The following is a 17,668-nucleotide window of genomic DNA, read 5'->3' as shown; positions in this document are numbered from 1 at the left end:
AGGTGATCAGATGACGTTGGGACATTGCAACTGTCATGAATATGAACCAGTTGCCAAGCATCTGAATTTTGATCACATGATCATGGGGATGCTGCTAAGGTTGTAATTGTGAAAAATTTAAGTATTATGGTGTTGGGTAGATGTTTTACTTGCATATCCACCTACAGTTACTGGTGTAATAATGCCTGAGAAACTTGTTCCACGGACAGTAAGACACTTGAAAGATCTGGTACTGTATATTGGGTCTAAAGGGCAAGGTCCAATCTCTTTCGAGAAAGTAGTGAGACTCTCAAGATTGATCATATAACCTTTTGAGATAGACAGCTTCAGTGAGGTTTTCTGGAATTCTCTTTCTTGTTGTACAGTAGAATAGTAAAACTTGGAAACCCAGAGTTCTTCAATTATAAATGTATGCCAAACTGAATCAAAATGGAATTTATTAATTTTTTCCTCACACTTTCCTCTTTTTCAAAACAGAGTAATCTTTCCTAAAACAGTCCCCTTTAGAGTTTGCTCATTCCTTCCTCATTCCTTCTTCATCATTCAAGGATAGTTCTACATTTTTCATAGTTTTGGTACCATTAAAACTACTTATTACAATGTATTGGGTTCTGTATTTGGTATAAATGGGTTCTCAGTGACAGCTGTAGGGTTTATTCAGCCATAAAGCAGAATCTAAGATGTAAAGTTCAGGATTGTATAGTAGCAGTACATAAAATAATAGCCTTTGTCGATACTTGACTCTAAACATTGTAGAAATAATATATTATCTGTGCTGGGACAATGTTGTATAGTGTCACTATAGTCTACACACCTGCAGAATTTATACTTTGCATATTGTATCATTAGGTTTTGGTGTTTATTTGTTTATACCAAACAAATACAGTGACTCTGGGCAGCATGAAAATAAATAGGTATAGCAGATAGGAATCTATAGAAGTTATGGATATCACAATGACATCATATAAATGACCTGAGTTTGCATCCTTTGTGAGATATTGTCCTGACACACAGGATGTCAGTTTTACTTGTTGCCCTTCACATACCATAGTTCAGAATGTTACAGGGGTTTAGCTGTTTCTGTCAGCTGTGGACAAATCTTTGCACTGTATGATGCCTGTATCCATTTTTTACATTTTGTTTTCTCTGCTGCTATGATTTTCTTCAAGACTTTCTAGCATGACAGGAAAATATCTGAATTCTTTTAGAAATATCCATTATTATTATAGATACGAATAATACCCATAATATGTATTATTTTTCTTTCTCTCCCAAGAGTAATTTTCAGTGTTGTTTTTTTCATGCATAATATGGAAATCATAATGAGCAACTCTTTTAGGTGCCAAGCACTAGTGCCGTAAACATCAAAAATATTTTCAATAATCAAAATATAATGAAATTACAAATTTCACATGATTTCAGCATACTTTTTTTTGAACAGGGGTTTGACTGTTCTTGTTCAGAAATGTTGGTGTTTGGGCACTGAAAGCTCACTGCCAGTCTTTGGTGTACATAAATACATATTTCAGATAAGTATTCATCAAAATCCTGTTAAAAGAAAAATTGGGTAGAGTGACTTCTCCTTATTGGTAAGATGGTGCAAATTCTATAAAAATACTTGCAAGTCCTTTAAAAAAAAAAGACAGCCTTTCCCAGCCAGATGTCTTCCAAATATAGTGAGCTGGCAGCTTATAGGACTATAAACAATCAATATGACTACACATCTAGGAAGTCTGTTTTCTTTTGTGAAAAAAAACCTAACTCTCCAATACATCACATTTTGATGACCCCTATACTGAGGCTATACTAAGGAAATAATTAAACTCAGTTGCTTAAGGATTAGGAAAGATTTAAAAGTTGTATCTTAATATTTATAAAACACAATTCGAAAATAACTTTGGTTATACTGTAACTTATATAAAGAATGAAGAAGTCTACTTTCATCTTGAAAGTATGCTTGTGGCTAAATTCTCAATATGTTGATTTCAAAGATAGTTTGCTTCTTTCAAAACTTTTTGCCCTACAGATGCACCTTTAGACTTTTAATGCATTTATTTTTTGGTCTTATGTAGTTATTTACAAATCATTATGCTCATATTTTACCATGCAAAACTATAAACATCTTAAATTTTCTGTGTTGCAATCAGCAAGAAAATCTTGGAAACAGCATGTGTCTCCTAACCTACATGTTGCTCACGTGAAACACATGTGACAGTTCATGATAACAAAAAACACTCTAGTGGCTGAGGATGAATCCTTTAGCCATTTTGTAACAGGAGACCAAGGGATAAAAACAGAATACTTCCGGTTTCTCTTGAAGTCTGTGTCTCCTATTCCAAAGAAAACAATGATTGAAAGGGTTATTTTAATTGCATTATTGTATTTCTTGAAAATGGTTAGGCACATTGTAAACTAAAAGCATGGCTGATTACAGATTAATTGGATTCTGTTATTGTGATTTACAGGCTGTTCCATTTCCATATGTTAATAGATAACTACCATACTAATAGTAGTAGTAGTACATTTCACGTAGACATTCTATAATTTATCCTTATTGGAAGTTTTGTAAGCACTAAACTTTTGTAAATTGTTATGATGTTGCTTCTATAATAGGATGGTTTGTTGAGTAGTTTCCACCAAACACATTGTCTTTGTGTTTGAATCCATAGTGCTAGGAAAGCAATTTCCAAATAGGGGAGATTTGCTTCTGTAATCTGGGAATTAAAGAGCCAAGTCTGCAATGTTTTGGTCTGCTTGCACAGCTTGATTTTCTTATGTTAAAGCACAGTGCTACTATACCCCTATGCAACTCACATAAAATGTTTTTTCAATTTTAGCAACATTCTTTGTTTTTAATCTTTATTTATGGCAATTTGATGACTTCAATCACACAACAATTTATTCTGTAAGATCTCTGTATATTTCTTCCACAGCTGGAGTTGAATCAGGTTGCCTAATCTAATAAGACTCTGTAGTGTTCTGTGCTTTTTAAAATAATGAAAAATCAGCAGTGTTTCCATATCGAAAGCAATTATTTTAACAGGCTTAATGGTAATAATTTAAGAAGCTGCTCAAGTAATGATTCTGTTTTCCATCGCCTTCATGCTACCACCAGAACAGTAAACAAGAAAGATAAATGATCTAAACAATATAATCCTTTAATATCTTCACGTGGAAATAACTGTTTTGGCATTGCTCTGCAAAAAGAAACAGTAATCCTAATTTTAGGCAGGACTATAAACATATATAAATACTAATATATTATTTTAAACTGAAGAGGTCTCCAAAGTTTCTTCCACACAAGAGCTATTTTGTTCTAATGAAGCACCACTTTTTCATATAATTGCTGAGGGAGTTAGTAAACAAAGTCTGCATCCATCTTTTTCACAAATAGGAATCAACAAAAATGCTGTCCAGTGGAGAACTAGTGAATGCTCATCAGAATTATGTATACAAATATTTTGTATTGTATTACACTTCTTTTAATTTAGTCCACATTAAAATAGTTCTTATTTGCCATTATCAGTATATGCTTGTAACAGTTGTGGAAAATTTTTCTAAAGCAAGTTTAAAAGACTTGTCTCTTAAAGTTCCTAATAAAAAATAATAGCCTTAACTTTCCACTTGTGATAATAACATGGTAATTCAGTGTGGTGTGTTACATGTTTGGTATATCCTTAATAGCAGAGTTAAGGAGTTAATGACTAATGCATTTACACATTGAATGCATGAGTTTAGCTGTTGCAGATCTATAAGAATTAGAAATCTAATGTTCCTATTTGTTTCATTTTCAACATAACTCAATTCAGTTTATTGAATTAATGTTAAGTTCCTATGACAAGTATCCAGATACAAAAGTAAAATATACAACATATGGTTTTTTTATGTTTCTCAAGTTTTAATAGGAAAACCCTAATGGAAGCACAAAGACTGGATCAATTAAAATAGATTCTTTCATCAACATCTGAAAAAGATGTTAGCAGGGGCGCAATTTGCCAGTTCTCCAAACTGGGCAGAATCATAACAACCAGTTCTATAGAACCAGTCGGACCAGGTAGAACCCCACCCCTGAACTTGACCCTCTAAAAGTACGCTGAACTGCAGCCCTCTGCAGCTCCAGCCAGTAGGGATTTGTGCTGGGATTTGTGGTTTGATGGTGGTGGTGGTGGGGACCCAGGATGACAAAGAAAAACCAGGTCTTCAGCCAAACACCTCATAATTTTATATTTCAGGATAATAGTTAGGTTTCAGATTTATTTATTCACATTTTAACCCATTACTTTTTGTTGTATTAATTGAATGCTTTATTTTTTTTTCCAGTTTTAATAGTTTTGTTGAGTTTTATTAAGCAACAGAAGTGAGGGACCAGGAATACTAGCATGCCTGGTAGATGTTAAGAACAGCAGTGTGACAAAGGCAACATAAAAGAGAATCAAAATATGCCTACCAAAGCAATAGAGGAATTTTGGAATGTTCAGACTAAAGAGATTCCTCTAGTATCTGTGAAGGAAGATGTAATAGGAAAGGAGAGAAGTGGAAAGTTGGTAGAAACAAACTGAAGAAGACCCAACACTGATGAAATTTTTTTAATCTAACTAATTTACCAGAATGCCATCACATACACTAACTCTGAATGACGGAAAGAATGTTTAGACAACAGTGGGGCTAAATTGTTATTAAAAGAAATTATAAATTTCTCTCCACAATCTGATGGTTGCTTGGTGTTAATAATCACTCCAATGTTAGGGCAGTGCTCCTCAACCTTTCCAGCATGGCAGCCCAGTGTGTGGGACAGGGGATAGTCTTGTGTGAACAGTAGGTGTGCAAATGCAGCTCCCTTTGTGCAAGTGGTAGACGGACATGCCCACCGCTCACATGGCCCAGGGGTTGGGGATACCTGTCGTAGTCAATAAATTTAAGATTCCCATCACCCAGTTGGATTGCAAAGTAATCATCACAACTTTTTTTTCAAATAATATATCTAGTGTTTAAAAAATGGAGGACCAAGTTTTCAGGAATCAAGGAGATGTTTGAATCTGATACAGAGCACACAGTCCTGATCAGAATAAGTTGAAATTGCTCCACGTTATTAGGTTTGGACTTTACCCTAAACTAGAACACAGCCCTAATGTGATGTCTTAGTATTCCAATGCATCCCATAAAAAGTTTTTAGGATTATTTGTGACTACATGATAATATGGAATGGTAGTATAAATTTTATTGAAATGCTTACACTATGTAGGGGTGGGATTCTTCCAGTTTGCACCTATTCCCTAGAACTGGTTGTTAACATTCTAAGCAGTTCGGAGAACCGGTTGTCAGAAGAAATTACTGGCCGAAATCCTGTAAGGAAGGCAGGAAGGAAACATTCTGGTGTTGCTTACAGAAACTGCCTCTCCTTTAACCCTTATTACATTCTTGGCAGGACAAGACTTCCTGTCTCAGGAACTTCTCTGGAGTTTTTTTCCCCTTCTTTGCTGGTACTTTGCTTGTGTGGAGTGACCATTCAAAGTTACAATGGCACTGAAAAAAGTGACTTATGACCATTTTTCACACTTACGACTGTTGCAGCATCCCCACAGTCATGAGAGGCCAGGCAAGGAGATGCATGCCTCAATGTGAGTGATTGATTTGGCCACACTCAGCCAATAACATGACCACCAAGCCATGTCCACCCAGTCACATGACCACCAAGCCACGCCCACAGAAACCAGTTGTTAAAAATTTGAATCCCACTCCTGACACTATGCCATTTGCTGCCCTAGTGTAGATTTTTGGGTTTAAGTTGTATTTGAGAGAAATTCTAGGGCACAGGGATTATTAGAGAAAATAGTTAATTTTGGAAGAGACAACACAATCTATTTACCATATAATGTGATGTGGAAGTTCAGGATCTAAGTAGAAGGCATCAAATATACCCTGAGAAATGTTACTGAGGACTGAAGGTTATCGTGAGAATTCATAGAAAAAGGAGGAAATTGTTGTGAACTTGGATTCAGTATCTTTGGGGAGCCATCAAATTCAGATTATATCTTTGTAATGGAACAAGCCCAAAGATACAGATATCATGTGTGTTACCCAGAATTTATCCATGGCAGAATGAGCTGTAACTATAAAAATAAGCTCAAATCATATTCTAATTATGTATGAATAATAAATAAAACTGTTACTACTATTAGAGCTACAACTTTACCATGCTTGGTTATCATTTAAACTCAAATAGTACAGTATCAAATAAAAAAGCTGTAACTCAAGAAAAACTGTAACACATTTGGATATTTTTAGCAGCTTTTGGAGAAACTTAATTGCAGTTCTGGAAATTTCCAAGGTCTTAATGTATATATAGGCAGAAGGTAGCTGTTAATTCTTCCAGATATTTAACAGTCATGCTATTCAACTGGTTTGCTAAATGGAATGCCAGACAGTCAGCCAGTGCTTCATTATAAGCAAACAACATCCGTTATAGTTATAAGGAGGGCAGGAAACAGGGAGGGAGACTGAAAGTATTTTGTGCAATCTAGCTTTATTAAAAATCTCATCTAATATCTTCATATTTGAATTTATGGGTAGCTTTTTAATTGGATTCTATTAACACACTATTGGGAAATGTTATAAAAGAATCCACACGGTTGAAAAATATTGCTGAGATGTTTTAACCAGAATTAAGAATTTAACTCGGGAACACCCCTCTGTGAATTAGAATATAGTGTTAATGTTATGTTTTTAATATTTCCATAGATTTAAAAATTCATCAGACAAGGTGCACATTTATTACATTTTGCTTTTTCAGGCCACTGGGAGGAAATGGTTGACAAAACATGTAAGGATGAATAAAATAAAGTTTGTCTTCATATGTGCTCATGGTCTAGAAAAGAAAACTTGACCAAATAAACTGTACTCTAATAACTGTATGGAAACAATCTTTTACATAGATTCACCTCGTGAATAACGGCATATTATGACAGATCCACAAAGAATGCAGGAAGGACAGGCAACAAACAAATCCTATATCCTTGTCTCTCTGACTATTCTTAATATGAAACTGTTCTTTAGTCCTAATTCTTTGATACTAGAATGAGAAATACATTTTGAAAATTCAAAATAAAAAGTGGGAGGAAAGCCGGCTGTGTTTATATTCTTATAAAACTATCATGTTCCTCTTTCTAAAACAGGCATGTGATAGATGTCTGTCACGTATAACCTGGGAGTCATACTATTTCATTATGTGCCTCCTATAGTTCAGTGTCAGCATAATGCAGTCACTTAGCTCTGTTGGATTGAAAATGTGCTTCAAGGCATGATTCAATAATTTTGACTTATTAATAGGGTTACCAGGTTTTTTTTGGTATTCTGACAAATGGAACAACAGGGTAACAAGGATAACTTTAAAAAGCTAAGCATTTTTTCTACTTGGAAAAAAGCCCGGAGTCTTTTTTCAGGTGAAAATGATAGCAATTCTTCCTCTTTTTTTAGATGACAGTTACATGTTGTAGCATAATCACAAGTAGCAGGAAATTGTCTCAACTTTATGGCAGTTCCTTTGTTTGCAATAATCTATTACAGAGTTGGTCAGGGGAACAGCTTGACAAGATCATATGGAAAAATCTCTCTATATATACATGCCCTCCAGGCTTTTAACAAACAGGCAGTGATTACAATATATGTGAAACATATTACTGCAGTCCCAAAGATGCTGTTTCAAGAGGCAACTGGAGTTTCAGGTTTTTCTTTGAAGATGTTTAGCTTCTGATCCAAAGAGCTTCTTTAATTCTGCAGTCTACTCTTGACAATAGTTTATGTTACACTTCAGGCTTCACAAAGAAGTTATTTTCCATACCCTTCATTATATTGGATATTGGTCAAACCAGCCTTCCCTGCTTTGTGGTTTTATCTTCTGACTGAAGAATGGAAAAGTCAGTGTAGGCATATGACCTTCTGAGGATGAAGTAGCTCTGTTTTTCCTTGTGACAGTTCTGCTTTCATTTAGTAAACATGTGACATATAATATGTAATAAAATCAGTGACAGTTGACCTTTGATAATTGATCTCTGACATATTCAGCTCATTTTATTGGCGGTTGACAAAATGAGCATGTGCATGGTACTGATCTCTGTGATTATCAGCAGGATGATTTAAATTTATAATGAATATGAAAATTTACTATTTAGCACAACTCATCCACCAACTCTGCCAACAGTCATTGCACAGTCAGCAAATACTTTTAAAAATGTAACACTTATATCTCCCCTCACTCCTTTCAAACAATACATACACAGTAGTTGACTAAAAAATAACATTTCTCACAAATAATCTAGCTATTTTGGTGTATACTTTTATTTGATTAATTATCCTTGATGCTCTTGATTAGTATTCTTGATATCCAGCAATGATGCTACCAATGTATATCATGGACTTTGAATATGTTGTGGATCATTGTAACTTCCTTTGATTTCTTCTATACAAAACTCTGTTCTCATTTTACAAAAACGTAATTTGCCTTGTTACAATTCTTTATTATTCCAGAATTTGCCTCCTCACTCTCCAACATTCTTACTCTATCACTGATACTGACATTTTTGAGGCCATTTTTTAAAACAGAATTTTAAGAACAGGAATGGAAATTGGAGGTAGCCTTCCAATCCCATTTTTTGTTAATAATATGCCATCAAGTTGATATAGACTCTTAGAGATCACATCGATAGATTTTCTTCATGACAATTTGAACCTAATCTGGTCTTTCAGATCTTCCAATAGTGCACTCATCACCACTATAATTCAGTTGAACAACATAGGAGAACAAACCCACCAGGACAAGATTAAGCAGTCCATCTGTATTTAAAAGATAAAGGCCACTTTTTTGAAGACAGCAAAGTTCACATTTTGGACAGAGAGGACCACTGTTTTGAAAGAGGGTCAAAGAGGCCAAAGAGATCAATGTCTATATCAATATTGAAAAGCCCTCTCTCAACAGAGGGGGAAGGAGGGATATGACATCATCTATCTCCAGCCTACAACAGAATTCTTTCAGCAGTTCCAAGAAAGTTCCATATCTATTTGCACTACTCAGATGACTCTGAGGGCACAGATAAACCTCCAACTGGCTTCAATGAGACTCTAAAAAAATGCAAATGACCAGCTATCTGCACCATTCCCCACCATCCAGTCAGAGCTGAAGAAGCTCCTAGGATGAGAAGTGAAATGTCTTCAAAGACATTTTGCTTCTCAAAGTCTAGTTGCCTCTTGAAAAACTACCTTTGAGACAACCATGACCTGGATGACTGAGAATCTCCATAGACATTGTATTAATTGCCTCATTTGAACAATACTTAAATAAAAAGTGGCTTGGTACTGCCACTTAGATGGACATATTAAACTTAATTCTGGTGATTTTTGTCATACAGTTTTCTCAGGAACATCAGGAAGTGCCTTACCATGTCTTCTTGGTTTGGGGTGGGTGGGTTATTTTTTAATTCCCAGGCTAGAAAACAACCCTGAATTTCCCGAGTTCTTCCCTCTTCAAGTACCATGTTTTTACTGCAGAGAAAAGTTTACTAACTGATAATGATGAGGAATTGGATCTAGTCCACAAATAAGCACTATTTCACAGGTACACGTGTATTTGGGGATTCTGGATCTAAAAATTCTTGCCATAGACTTATTTATATATGTTCTTACGTTCTTCAAATCAAGTAATTTTTATGCATAGGCTTAATTTTAGAAGCAAAAGCATAAATGGTTTCTTTGAGCTATTTCTTTTTGTTGAATTCAGATTTGTAATTATTGTATGATGTTGAACAAACTATAAGCTTCAGAACACACAATGGAAAAATGGTTTTAGGATTTCTCATAATGATGAATTAATGTATTATTTTGTAACTTTTGCATTTACCAACAGGAAAAAGTGCTTGTGTACTTAGTAATACCATTAACACTGATTAATCACAGAGTAACCATTATAAACTGGTATGTTAAGAGGTGTTTAGAAGAGTATTGGAACATAATTATATTTTTAATACTGTATCCTGTTTTTTATTCTGAATAGCAATGATAGTTAGAAACAGTTTGAGGAAATGGGGAATTCTTTAAGGAGAAGAATTACATTTATCTTTTACTATCCTCATCATGCTGTCTCTCATTTTATGAAAATCAAAAGGCAATATTCAGGAGTCAAGTTAAGAAGTGAGATTTTTGTTGTTTGGTGCAGTAGTGTAGGCATCAGGTTAGAAACCAGGAGATCATAAGCTCTAGTCCCATGCTAAGCACAAAGCCAGCTGGGTGACCTTGGGACAGTCATTTCTCTAAGTCATAGGAAGGAGGCAATGGCAAGCCACTTTTGAAAGACCTTGCCAAGAAAACAGGCAGTCTCCAAGAATAGGATGTAAATGGAAGAAAAAAATGCTGTCTCTCATCTTGTGAGAACCAACAAGCTCTATTCACCAATCAAATTAAACTATGAGATTTGTTTGATTTACCTTTTACACAAATCCAACCATTTTGGCGTAGTTTCTGGTTTAGGTTTTGGGATGATGAATAAACCATGGATTACTGATGATTGTAAATCTTATCATACAATTCCTCTATAAAATTAGAGGCTTCTTATATAGCAACACATATGCTTCTTTTTGTAAGAGAGAAAGAACTTTAAAAGATGGATTGTATGGTCTTCAGTTGCAAGTATAAGATTTTATTTTATTTTATTTTCTATACTTATTGATGCTGCTCACATCATTCTCATTCTAGTGTTGTGCCTTGCCTTCGCTCCAACCTTAGTGTCACTGTCAAAATTCTAAGGATTGTGCCCCAAAGGATCAAAGGGGCTGTCTGTCAAATTTTTCTACTTATTGAGTTGTTCCTACAGTAAAATTGAGCAACTTTAGAGCAGGCATGCCTAAAGCTGTGAAAGGACATTCTGCATGTGCTAAACTGAAGTAACTGTGAAACCATCTGCCTATCAACATACTTATTAAAGTGGAATTTTCTGCATTGAGGGATTTTCTCAAAGTAAATCATTCCAGTGAGTGTAGCAACAGTGGTTCTGTAAATAATGCTAATTAGCATTGCTCTAATTTTTACAGTTTGATTGGAAAGATTGTAACATTTGTGATAGTTGAGGATTAGAATGGGGGAAATCAGACTATGACTGAATAAAGTCAATTTCTATTTAACACATGTTGTGAGCATGTCTGCCTCATCCAAACACTTTCACCAGATTATAGCTGATAGAAGGGAAGTGTGTGGGTGAGGAGCAAGTGTGCATATTTGGTTGGGCCTTTTAAATGTGTGGGTGTACATTTAAATCAATGATATAGTACAAGATTTGAGTATAAACATATTCAGAGAATAAGGATAAGAGAATGAAAGAATGAAGAAAGTCTAGGCTTACAGTTATTACAATAGACATAGTTTATTCTTTGTAAGCAGATCATAACTGGAATTTGAAACATGTATAAATGCAAATTAACCCCTCTTTTTATATAAATGTTATATAGGAAGGAGTTCAGGTGGGTCACGGCTTAAATATGAGAGGTCGGAGCAAATCCATCCAGCCTCCGCATAAAGATTGCCCACTGTGCATTTCTAGAAGATACGTCTACATGCTACACAAATCTTAGTGTATATCTGCAGCTGAGCCAGTTTGGTTTTAGATGATCCACCCTGCAAATAATATTTTGTCTTTACTCCAGATATCATGTGAAGGCAGTGTAGGACCACTGCTGATGTGCACATGTTTATGTACATGCGTTAAGCAGCCTCAAATGCTATGTGCTAGCAAACTCATGGCTGCAATGATGTCTGCCAGTTTCCTCTAGAAGAACTTTCTTCCATTTATCCCTGTTCTGTTCTGTTTTTGGTTTTTTTTTAGGGAGGGAAGGAGTTTGGTCCTCAATCCTCTTTTGGCCATGAGGGAAAACAGAATTCCAGCATCCAAATTCTTTAAAAAATATTTTAAAGAGGCTAGTGACCCAGAGAGTACAAAGCCCTGAAAGTTCAATCAATATCAATTCCATAGGAATAAATAAAGGAAAAAATACAGAACCTTGTGCACATTAACTGGAGAGTGCTTTTCATGCAGTTGATTATTGTAGCAGGCCTAGTTGAGGAAATTTACCATTAATGGCCTTTAGAATTTTGTGTGTTAAAGCTGATTTCCTGCTGGCTGTAAAATGGGAGCAGGACAAAATAACTATGTGAATCCCACCTAGGATTTTATGCACATAAGAAGAAGAAGAAAAATCATCACACTAAAAAGCTTCCAGCTAAAATATAGAAATAATGCCAGATAATAGTAAGGAGGGTGGAATTTATTTCATTAACTTAGATTACTTGTGTATTTAATTTTGATAAAGCATAACCATCACCCCCTTAAATATTTTAACATAAGGAAAGAAGAAACATTGGAGGACAAAGCATAAAGCAAGGCTATACAATTATCTTTAAAAATGTGCCTAAAATTAGCAGTCTGATATATCAATTTACATTATTGTACATATCAGTTGGATCGTATTTTTAGAAAGCTGATCCATTTGCACAAGCCTAATTTACATACGAAAACATCCAAGAAAGGGAAAAAAAACTGCTGTAGTTTGCATATTTGACCCATCTTTCATCCTAAGAAAATGATCCTCTGGCATCATTTGGAATTAAAGAGCCAAGTTACTTGTAAATTTATGAAGTTTTTTTGTTCCATCAATACTTAACACATGGCAGATTGAACTAGAATATTGTTAAAATATTTTCCAGGTTATCAGGATTTGAAGAGTTGGATAGAATATGCTTGCTAAACATTATGCTCACAGTTAAATTATGTCTCAGGATTTGTCTCAAAATCATCATGATTTTCATATAGTAAGAAAAAAAATGTGCATGGTGAAAAAGAATACAGATATACTTGCGTTATGTGAAATGCGTTTCCCATGATATTCAACAATTCCAGTTGATGGCATGCATGATCAGAAAACTTTTAGAAACACTAAAATCAAGAGAATTATATTTTTAAAATTTCTAGCTGCATGCCATAGTTAGTATATTGTTGCAGCAATTTGTAGAATGAAGAGTAACATTTTTCAGTCAGTGACCACTGCAAAATGTAGGTATGGACTAGGACAAACAAGTGGTAAGGCCAAGAAAAATACATTTTATTTTATTTACATTAAATAAATATTTTAAATTAAGTATATTATTTCTATTTTTCTACCTATTGTGTGGAACAATTTTCTTGTTTGCCACAATAAAAAATTAAATTTGTTATTAAAGTGTTTTTGGGGATTGCATCTAAGCCCTTCAGGAGCTGTATGTAATGTTGGGGTCCCTATAAGTCTGTGGATTTATAAGAAAAAAATACTCTTTCATTTGGAATATATGATGGCTTAAAGTGGTGCCATGTTGCATTTTCAAATAATATTAATTGAATGCTAATTGTTAAAAAGCAAAAATGCATTTTGCGAACACTAGCAAGTCAGTTTTACTTTGTGTCACAAAAGCATTTTGTTTTCCATATGCCTTCTAATAGAAATGCAGAATTATGACTTTCAGATGTAGGGTGGGTGATCCTGTCAATTCATTATAGTATGTTAGTTCAGTGATGTGTAGATACATTATTAGTTAATTCTTTTTTTCTAAAAGTATCTCATTTCTTTTCACTATTTGTAAGAACTTTCATTCATAGTAATTAATAAGATTAAATAATTCCTACTAAGAAGAATTTAGTAAATTTCAGTGATCCTGTGTAAAGAGTAAATAGTTTATATGTCATCTCGTATATGGTTGCTTTCTTCCTATCATTCTATGCAAATTCTATTTTCATAATAAAAATAAATCAAGTAAATTATTTTGGAATGGTAGGTCATGAGAAAATAAAAAAAATGGATTTTGTTTTTCTATTGCTAAATATATTTAGTTAAGCATATAATTTTATGATATACATTATTACAAAATAATAACTAAAATTAGGAAGTTAGGGTTAGGGTTTGCGTTAGCGTTAGTCTTAGGCTTAGGGTTGGGTGAGGGTGAGGGTTAGGGTTAGGGTTAGGGTTAGGATGAGTGTGAGGGATTGGGTTAGGGTTAGGGTTAGGGGTTAGGGTTAGGGTTTATCTATTTATCTATTAATGGATGTAATGAAAAACTTGAGTGCAAAGATATTACACCAAATTATTAACTTTGTTTAGTGGAAAATAGTTATGTATAAAGACAAAATTAGACATTTTCATTTTATCTTTATTGCAAAACATTAGGTGTAACATAACTGGATTGTGAAAATTATGCATCTGTTTATTAAGACAGGGCAAACCATTTGAGGAAACCACATCTTTTTGAAGAATTATGATGGCCACTGAGACTGTTTCCTCTACCTCTGAACATGTGTTGTACATGCTCAGAAGGTCCTTCCAACAGGATTAGACATACTACTGTTTATATATTTATTCATATAAAAGAGATGGACTAATCAAACTTCTGATTTTCTGATATATGCTTATATATTACCAATGAAAATAGAACACATTCATATTCAAAATTATTTGCATGCTGTCTCTGTGTTTTTATATTCTTTGCATATATGATAGTGCAGGTAGATCTTGACTTACAAATAGCAATTCAGACTGGAATTTCCATGACTAAGCAATGAGGCCATAGAATGTGACGGCAATGAGGTCATAAAATTTGACAGCATCGTTTAGCAATGGCTATCCCTGTAGTTTTAGTTGCTCTTGTTAACTGATAGCAAGTCTTCCTCTTGTGATTGCTAAATAAAGCAACTTTCTGTCAGCTTTCAGCAACCACAGTCAGTTTGTATCGGTTCCTCAACTCCTGGATCTCGGACCACAGCAGCCAGAGAAGGGAGACCCTGACTGTCAACCCATAGCCACTTCTGTATTTGATACCATGACTTTGCTTCAATCCAGGGCCTGGAGTTCCTTGCCTTACCAACTCATCTTGAAGGTCAACTTCTTTCTGAATTGGTCAGAAAGGGTTACCTCTTTCCATCCAATATCTCCAGCCAACAGTTTAAAATCTGAAATGGACAACTTTACTGTCCATGTAACAAAGTATCAGATATTAATTTTGCCATTATTTAATTATCTTGATTATGTTCATTTCAAATTCAAAACCTCAAGGAGTTTAATGTGGAAGTTCTAAAATCAAGATGATATCCTACCATGAACTAGCATATATTGTTTTTAATTTGTTTTTATGTTTTATGATGTACATCAACCAGAGTCACTTGTGCAGATGGGCAGCTATAGAAATCAAATAAATAAATGAAATCAAGCAATAGGTTAGGCCAATTCCTGTTAGAGTCGGTAGACCAACAGGCACAGAGATGTCAAGCAATAAAGGGTATTGTGATTAAACATCAGGAGCTAAAATCAGTCACAACCTGCAGATCTTCTCCTAATTGAAAAGCTAATTAGTGTGTGGATTCCCTCATTCTAGATATAGTTCCCAACTAGTCTTTAAGATCAGCCATACATAAAGCATATGGTCCTAGCTTAACCAGGCAGTAATGAAGCCATGAGTTACTATATCAAAGATGTCCTGAAGCAGGTAAGTCTGCAATTATTGCATCAGCAGAAGCTGGGCAAATGCCCATCTAGTCACAGTTTCCATTTGCTGTTCAGTTAGGGTGTGTGAGCCCAGAAAGAGCCCCCATAATCTGAACAGTCTGGATTAAAATGATTATTCCTTCACTAAGTCCCCACAACAGCCAGAATGTGTAAAGGTCCAAAGAACAAGTGAAAGAGGACAATCTAGACAGCATTCTATCCACTTCCTTAAAGTTCACAAGCCAAAAAGAGTCTCAGATAATATAGCAAGATGGTGTCCTGGGTACTACAAAGATTCTAGCCTATAGAATTAAGCCTTTTTTTAAAAACGAGAATTATTAACTGTTTGGATTTTTATTAGTTAGATACTAAAGAAATGTAAGCCACAACTTATTTTCTTAGTTGAAGTAATTTTTGAAATTTGTTGACAATAAACAAAGGATATTATGGAAAATGTGATGTGTATTTGATTCAGATCCTTATATGTTTTTTTAGGTAGAATAGATGTAATAAAACATATACTTTATACTGTATTTTAGTATAGTGTCATGAAAAATTAAAAGACAAAACTATACTTAAAAAGAAAATGTTTTTTGCTATGCATTCTGTAATCAGAATAGTCAAGGCTAGCCATTCTTTAAACATTTTAAAATGCTATTGTTATTTGCAAATATTGTTACTTTTCATGAACTTCAATTGATTTATTTTGCTCTTTCATGTTTCAAGAGAGAAACAAAGATAACCAAATTATTATGATTTCTTTGCTGTTGTTTTTTTCTGTGAAATAACTAAAATTATAGATGCAGTGGCTATCCCCATTTGCCACCAATTTCTGCAGGCTTATGCGCATAATTTAATATCATAGTCATGGGAATTGGAGGAGACCGTAGACCCATCTATATGGCATTAAGCAGAGCAGAACTCATCATTTTATATGGCAGCCTATTCTGGTGGTGGCAGTTCATATTGTCCAGAATAACTTCCTGACATCTAATCTCAACCTTTTTCTTTGTAATTTTGGCCCTCTGGTTCTGGTTCTTGTCCTATTCTCTGAGGCAACAGAAAATAAGTTCCCTCCCCCTTCTATGTATCAACCATTCAGATATTTGAAGACTGTTATCATATCTCCCTCAGTGGTCTTTTCTGTAGGCTAAAAATGACCACATCCTTTCATTCTTCTTCATAGAACATGGTTTCCAGATACTCCACCATTTTTGAAATGTTGTGTTTTCAGAAATAACATTTCAAATGGACCAGAACAGAGTAGAGTTGATAGAAAGTATTATTTCTATAAACTAAACATTATGAGCCAATATTCTTGCTATATTGACAAGAAGTTGCTAAAATATTAGTATTAGTATTTGAAAAGGTCATAGCATCTAGACGAGATGGATAACACACAAATCAAATAAATAAATAAATAAAATCACTGTTTGCACACTCTTCAAAATGGTAATAATAGTTGATACAATCCTAATCTAGAATTCCTTTCTTAATCAAAACATCCAGTAATTGAAAGTGATTTCTATAAAATGCCATTTGCCTTTTTTAATGATTTGTAAAGCTTATATATATGTGCGTGCACATACACACACGCATGCACACACAGAGATTCTGCAATAGATCAATAAGAGTACCATGAAGAAATCATGAAGAGATCAGGATAGGGCAGAAAACACACTCTATATACAATATTTTTTATTCACAAGTTCTTCCCTGAAAAAAAAAAAATTAAGTTTGGCTCCAAAAGCTTAAAAACAGTAATGTGTACTCTATTTACCAGAAACCTCTTTTTTTTTTTTTTTTTTTGCAAGCATGGCATTTTGAGATGATCATCATAGATTTCTGGGATTCCTTACTAGTTCTGTTGTCTTATCATTGTTTTTATATGGCTTTAAGTTTGTTTCTGTCAGGAAGGAAGGAAAAAGGAAGTGTTTTATCTGAATTGGAGTAAGTAGTTTACAGGAACCATTTGCTATCTAGTACAGTATGTGCTGTGAAGTAACCTTGGCACAAATTGGAAAGAAAAAATTGATTAGTAGCAATAGCCAATTGCTATGCAGTTGAAGTGGGAAATCTCTATGATGGATTGGCTGGAGTGTTGTTCAAGTAACAAAATCACTTTG

General features: G+C 34.3%; 1 protein-coding gene across 2 annotated transcripts in view; it reads left to right on the top strand.

The window, feature by feature from the left end:
- The window catches only part of ITPKB (inositol-trisphosphate 3-kinase B), a 67,966-nt gene that overhangs the window by 18,482 nt on the left and 31,816 nt on the right, over positions 1–17,668 (top strand). The gene's annotated exons all lie outside the window — the stretch shown is intronic.

This window comes from Pseudonaja textilis, chromosome 1 (genome assembly GCF_049901715.1).
Source record: "Pseudonaja textilis isolate UNSWEBS1 chromosome 1, rPseTex1.2, whole genome shotgun sequence".
Classification (NCBI taxonomy): Eukaryota; Metazoa; Chordata; class Lepidosauria; order Squamata; family Elapidae; genus Pseudonaja; species Pseudonaja textilis.
This window is presented reverse-complemented; position numbering and strand designations above follow the sequence as displayed.